This window comes from Marmota flaviventris, chromosome 5 (genome assembly GCF_047511675.1).
Source record: "Marmota flaviventris isolate mMarFla1 chromosome 5, mMarFla1.hap1, whole genome shotgun sequence".
NCBI lineage: Eukaryota > Metazoa > Chordata > Mammalia > Rodentia > Sciuridae > Marmota > Marmota flaviventris.
Window position 1 is genome coordinate 149310680 of NC_092502.1, and position 7750 is coordinate 149318429.

At 37.4% G+C, this 7750-nt stretch overlaps 1 pseudogene; it reads left to right on the forward strand.

The window, feature by feature from the left end:
- Positions 1-7260: 7260 nt before the first annotated feature.
- On the forward strand, positions 7261-7462 carry LOC114093519 (small nucleolar RNA U3; annotated as a pseudogene).
- Positions 7463-7750: the final 288 nt, after the last annotated feature.

A 7750-nucleotide genomic window follows, 5' to 3' on the forward strand; every position in this document is an offset into this window, starting at 1 on the left:
TTGTTGCCCTGTGATATAAAAATATCATGAGTAAATGAAATGAGTTAAGTAACAATAGATATTATCAACTCACTCTGGGAGGGGTTCTACTTCTAAATAAGAGTTTGCAAATCAGAGCACATCATGCTGAGACAGTAAGTCATTAGACTGGTAAGGATTAAACAAAAATAGCATTTATAAATACCGAGAATGTCAAGTCATGATTGTGTCATGTCTTCCATGAAAGAATGCATATTAGAGAGGCTGGTGTTGAGATTATTGGCATGGAAAGCAAAGTTCTCTCTGGCATAAAACATCCAATGCAAATTGGAAGTGACACTTTGGTCAGAAAAAGACAAACAACAGGACATGGAATGTTTTTGTAACTTGAGCAAAAAAGATCAAAAACATTTCTTCTTCTTCCTTTTTCTTTCTCTTCTCCTTTTCTTCTTGAATTGGGGCTTTGAGTCCTAATACTCTGAAGATGTGCTGAAGAAGGTAGGCACAGAGGTGTGAGCATAGACTGGTGAGGGGTGCTGGAATCTGCTGGAATCCAGGCTGGGCAGGGAGGGCAGCCGTGGGGTGAGGGGTACCACAGGGCATCATAGTGAAGCAGAAAGAGAAAAGCAACAAGGAGTGCAAATCCCTGGTGTGGGGAGCCAGAGTCTAAATAGAATTGGAAGGAAATTGCCCACTAGGAAGGGAGGCTGAGCTCAGGTTTTTAGACCCTGATCAGGGCAAGGAAGTGCATTCGCAAAAGAGCAGCTTGCCATTAACTTTGGAGTCCAGGTGGAATGATGAGGTTGCCTGATCATGTATAGGAAAAGCTTTGATGTGGGATGACAGAGCTCAGATAGGTAGGGAGCTGACCACATGTGGCTGTGAGTGTCCGAGGACAGTTCTGCTAAGGAGATGTCCTCTGGGGCAGACCAGTGTGAAGAGGGTCACCACATGGAAACTAGTCAGAGTTGAGAAGGAGTGAGAAACCAAGCACAATGAGGAGGGTGCTCGCTGGGGAGGGGTGTGGACTGCATGAGAAATCTAAGCCAGAGCAGTGTGATTGGGGGACGAGGTGTTAGCACATATAGGGGGAATTTACTACAAACCAGAGTGCTGAAAATTAGATGTATTTAAGATAAGGAGACCAGATTCATGCTGACAGAGAAGGGTGTTACAAATACAGAATGGGACAAAAGTAGAATGAGTCCTGCAGTTTGGATTAGCATTGGAGATAGCAGTATGAATTGTGTGGCTTTCAATATCTGTGGCTATATTTAGATGTCATTATGTGTGTATATTTTCATAAATTTGATTAATATATGGCATTCATTTTTAGACCTGATGTAAGTTGTTTTGACTGAAAGCAACACTGTGAGTTTGACCTAGTTAAAACACCCCTGACCCTGTGTGCTTGTTTGTGATATAGCCCACTTATTTCTCATCTCAAAAATTCAAAAACCAACACTTCGTACAGGCTGAGCACAGGAGCATTGCCCGCGTTTTCTTTAAGTTATACAACATATGACCCCTAGGGAAAGGCTCAAGAGAGACCTTAATAAAGGAAAAATCACAATCCTGTCTTCAATACACACACACACACACACACACACACACACACACACACACCTTGAGCTTCTTGCATCTCCCAGACTTTTTTCAGCCACTTGTCAGTACTAGGATGCATGTGTATGAAGTTTGCATGGTTTCACATATTTTGGTTTCTCTCATTTGTCTCACCTCACTGAAACACTCAAACTTAAATTGTCCCCCAGTCAGTGCTATTCTGATTGTGGCCACTTAGAGAGAGACCTCAAGACCATTAGAGAAACCATAACAAGAATTTACACACAAACACATACATACACACTCACATTCTAGTTCTGTCCAAGAGAATCTGCAAGCAAAGATATAGCCCAATAACAATGAATATACCTTTGCTTCCAGTTATTGTTGAGGGCCACAGACAAGTCAAGATGGCGCCTGGCACTTTGCCAAGAGGAGTGGTTTGAGAAGTAATGCCAGCGAGCCATTAAGATGATGGAGATTCCTTAATGACTGCCTGCTGTGTCTAGATTATGTCAATTAAGTTAAGCTGTGTATAATTATTAAGATGATGAGGATTCCTTATTGGTTGACTGCTGTATCTAGTTTATGTTTATTAAGTTAAGCTGTATGTAATTAGTTAAGTATATATACCTCTGCTGTCCGGCAGAGAAGCGGCTCCTGCTGTATGAACCTTCACAAGTTGCTTGTCACCCCCCGGTTATTTTGCCCAGCAGTTATTTCTCTCCAGTTGAAGCAACTGGGGTTCCCCCCAAAATAGCTGAGTTCAAGAAGAATACAAGATAAATCTGGAATACTACTTTCTTCCAAAAGCAAAAACTTTCTCAAGAATGATGGTGATACACCTAGAGTTCACAGAGTAAGCTTGAAGTGTCTTCCATTGAACAAAGCATTCTGCTGTCATATATAAATAAAAAAAGATAAATAATGATAGTTAAGCCTTGTGTCCCATCAGATAAAATGCAAATTCATGAGTTCAATAGATGGATAAATAGGGTAATAAACCGAGAGTTTTATGAGAAACTTATAGTTAAAAGTACCTTCCTGCAATATTCTCACTAATTATAAAATAGAAACATTAATATTACAGTGAAGAAGGGATCAAATTAAATAAAACATCAGACTAAAAATGTATCATGTACCACCTAATAGAATGCAATAAACAGAACATTACATCACTTCTGAGATATTCCTCTAAAAGATCCATAACCTGAATTTAATCAGGAGGAATCATCAGATAATGTTATAGATTATACAACTGCAGTCTTTGAAAGTTTCATAGAGATTAGATGTATTTGAAAATAAAATACAGCAGATGATTCTTAGCTGGAACAATTCAGTATTAAAGACAATATTGAGTCAATTGAGTTAACTCAGATGACATTAAGGTTCATGTCACAGAAACATACTAGTGTTAATTCCTCGTGTTGGTGATTGTATTATAATTATGTGAAAGAAGGTCTTTATAATAAATATACATTAGAGTATTTGGAGGTAATTGGATATCAGATTGACACATTTTTGTGAAATACTTCAAAAAAAAATTCCCCTAAAACAGAACTATAATGACTTTAGCTCTTTGTAAGTTGGTTATCTTGGGCATTTGTCATAGTCTTAAAAAGCTTACTAAACTACTGGCAATTTTTGAGAGCATTTCAATATTACCAGCAATGTTTTTTAAAAAGCAAAGATCTGCTAACCTAAATTTTTGAGTCAAGGATCCCAAATGTACTGACATAGATCTTATACAGCAATCAATGAGTCAGCATATATCTGGATCCAACAGTCTATATGAGATGACTTATTTAATTAAAACTAAGAAAGAAATACAGAGTACAGAGGGGTTGGTCTCTTTGCAACTGATATACCCACTCTCACTGCGCTGAGGAGGTCTCAGGAAAGGACTACAGCTGGAAATGTGCTGGTATGAAGTAATGACTCAGAGGTCCTCAAGGCTATTAATGTTTTAAAGGTGCACCTTCTAGTGATGAGTGCCTAACAGGAGGCCCATGCTAGCTCTCTTTCCATGACTCTATGCATTAATGCATCTGCTTGCACACGTTACCCATTCTTCCTTGTACCTGGACTTTCTAGATAAAGGGGATGTTTTAATCAAGAGATATTTTTATTCTTTTTTATCTATAAAATGATCATCATCCTGGTAGCACACTTCTATCATTTCAGCCATGTGAAGGCTATGGCAGGAGGGTCACAAATTCAAGGCCAGCCTTGACAGCTGAACAAGAGCTTATCTCAAAACAAAGAATTAAAAAGGGCTGAGAATGTAGCTCAGTGGTAAAGCAGCACCTCTGGGTTCAATCTCAAAAAAAAAAAAAATTAAAGGATCATCAGCTAATGTGACATTGGAAAAATATAAATGGAAACAATATGACAATATGCTTAAAATTTAACAGAAATACTTTCTGAATCAAGTTAAAAACATATTAAATTACTTCCTCCCTCAGATAGTTTGTGGAAAATCAGATTATATAGTTATTACCTTCAGGTATCTTATCGAAAATATGAGACTCAATTCCAGGAAAATAAGTTGCTTAATTGGTTCTAGGTTTCAGGATCTCAGATCAATTATATATTATAAACTAAAATTTCTTCAAATCCCTTATAATTAAAATAATTTCAGAATATTAAAAAACAGAATATTGAGACAATACACTGAGAAATGAAGTGTCATTCAATGTAATTAAATTTGCTTTAAGTTTTATTTTTAATAGGCATTGATAAAAATTTATAAATTATAAAAGTTATAAAACAGGTGATGTTCAAGTACTAATTTATTTGATAAGATTATAAATTGAGTTGGAACTTTAATATATTTTAATGATTAGAATCTGCCAAAGTATCTGTATTTGAGATTAAAACTAAACAGTATATTAAAGAAAGTACAAAATATTACTAACCTTATGGTACTTTGAATTTTCTTTATTTAAACATGCCTCAGTTTATACTTCCAAAATCACAGCTATAGATAATAGTATGTTGCCCACTGAGTTTCTTGCCCATCCATGGTAGCAAGATTCTGGCTTGTTGGGTTTTAGTTCTCCCCCTTCTTAACAAAAACTCAGCGCTTCCTAGTAAGGTGGTCCTGAGATTTCACTCTAGCTATGGATCTGGTGGTCATGAGTGTATGTGAGCACCTATGCTGAAAAAAATTGTTGTCTTATAAAGCACTTTATAAGTTGGTTTGGAGGACTCTGAACAGTCTATAAGCGATGCCTTAGCTTCAAACAAGAGAAATGAACACTTTTGCAGCCACGGTGAGTTCAGGGGAGCAGGCATTGAAGGTTTTCAAGTGCACCCAGGCCAAATATCCTTCACTTCAAGTATCCGAAGCATACCTTTTCCTTGTCAAGCTGTGATTGGCGTGGGAAACATGAGTAATCTGAGAATAATTTTTACACTTTTATGATCAAGTGCTGTGTTTCATTTCTAGCTCTGTCTTCTGTCTGGCTTCAAGAGATGATCCCTCAGTTACCACCACCTATACTCTCATCTTTTACACATTACTTTAAATTCATCATTAACAGAGCTGAGCCAATGATTTCCTACCTTTTATGCACAAATGGCATTTAGCCCTAGCTACCTGATTCCAATAGTTCATATAGTTACTGTCTTTAAAATCTCTCAAACCTCACAGACCCAAAGAAGGAAATACACCCCCTTCCTGCCATGTCTTATCTATGTCACCATTGGTGAATGTTTGTGTAGTCACTGGGCCATCTGTTAACAGGGGTTTGACAGACTATCAACACCTCTCCTGCCACGAATGCCTGCACTGTCACTGTCACTCAGTTAGTGAGTTAACCAGCTCTAGAGTCACATCTGTGAAGTTTGCCTCCTGGAACCATCAGTTCCAATGATATCCAAGTCAGTTTTTCTAGAAACACAGCCTGATATTCTTGTGTAAATAATTTATTGATCAAGAGTCCTCAGGAGAAAGAGAGTCAGTGAAACATAAAATTTGGGAGATGGGTGACACTAGTGACATGGCTGAATTGAGTTGCCTGTTGCTCACCTCCCTACTAAAAGGTACCACCGCAAAGTATAAACAACTGTAGTCCAACTGTTGTGACTGGGAAGTCCCCTGCACAGCAGCAGTGAGATCCTTGTGAAACATAAAGACCCAAGACAGCACCACCTAGAGGAGAGAAGACACTCAGATGCTCCAGGGCTCTCTACCTGGTCTAACCTGGTCATATATATATATATATATATATATATATATATATATATATATATATATATATATATAATATTTTTTTCCCCTCATAGCAAAGATGGATTTCCTTCCACCTCCTGGGTCGCTGGGATCACAGTCATATGCCGAAGTCTGGCTGGGCGAAATAATGGGGGGGCGAGTGACAAGGAACTTGTGAAGGTTGATACAACGGGAGCCGCTTTATTGTAGGAATACAGAGGTATATATACACTTAACTGATTATACACAGCTTGTTTCAATTAACATCCAGATACATCAATTGGTCATTTGCTGCAGTCCGGCTGCAGCAAAATAACCGGGGGGTGACGAAGAACTTGTGTAGATTGATACAGCAGGAGTAGGAGCCATTTATTGCAGGACAGGAGGGGTATATATACATTCCATGCAGCTTATCTTAATTAACATAAACTAGATACAGCAGTCAACCAATCAGGAATATCCACACTTAATGGCTCGCTTTTGTTACTTCTTAAACCATTCCCTCTGGCATTTTGCCAGGCATCATCCAGACTTGTTTACGAACTTTAACATTCCCCTGGCAAAATGCCAGGTGTTATTTTGACTTGTTTATAGACTCTAACAGTCATTAAGGAATCCTCATCATCTTAATAATCACACAAAGTTTAACTTAATTGACATAATCTAGACACAGCAGTCAGTCATTAAGGAATCTCTATCATCTTAATGGCTCGCTGGCGTTACTTCTCAAACCACTCCTCTTGGCAAAGTGCCAGGCGCCATCTTGACTTGTCTATGGCTCTCAACAGTCATACACCACCATCCTGCCTGAAAATAGATCTTTTGAATCAATTCAGTTAGAGGAAATGAAGAAAAAATGAATGAAATGAATGAAAAATCTAAGGGAGCTATGGTACAACATTCAATGGACAAATATTTTCATTACTTCTATACTGGAGGGAGAAGAGTTGGAAAAAGGCATTGAAAGCATATTTAACAAAATAATAGCTGAAAAATTCTCAAATACTAGGATAGTTGGGGAAACCAGATCCCATAGAGCTCAAAGAACCCTAATTAGACTCAACTCCTGCAGTCCTGTCCAAGACACAGAATAAGCAAGCTGTCCAAATGAAAAGATAAATAATTCTTAGGAAGAGAAAAATATTAAATAACATAGAAGGAAATGTTAATTGAATAATAGCAGATTTCTCTAAAATTGAGGGCCAGGATAGAATGGAATAATATATTCAGAGCACTAAAAAAAAAAAAAAAAAAACAAGAAAAACCCTTTCAGCTATGAACACTATATCCAGCGAAGTTAGGTTTCAGAAACAATAAAGAAATAGTCTTTTCAGACAAGTTAAAACTGACAGAATTTTTCTCCATCATATCAGGCTTACAAGAAATATGTAAGAAGAGGCCAGAATTAGAAATGAGTAAAACTACTGTGATGAAGATATAAATAGATTATAAAAAGTACTGGTAGAGTAGATATGCAAATGATAATAACAAAATAATCAAACAGTATCACTAAAGAAAAACAAACAAATAAACAAAACTATTTGGAAGTACCAGAAACCATGAGGAGGAGGGGAAGCACTCTCTCCTGAGAATGAAGAATGAATATCTCTTGATATTGCTTGGTTGCAACTGCCATTTGACATTGGTGATCATTCTTCTCTTTCCTTTGCAAGAGTTACAGGGAGAAAATGCTTTCTGAGTGGTTTCTATTTAAAATGTAAAATAATAATAATACTGTTGACCCACAGGGCCTACCAGACATTTACAGAATGTTTCATATAACAGCTACAGATACACATTCTTTTGGCAGTACTGGGGATTGAACCCAGTAAAGTTTTACCACTGAACTATATTCCCAGCCCCTATTAGTTTTTATTTTGAGACTTGTTATCATCATGCCTCAGACTCCCAAGTCACTAGGATTACAGGTGTATGCCACCATGCCCAACTAGAACACACATTCTTCTTATCACATAAGGAATGACAGCAAAA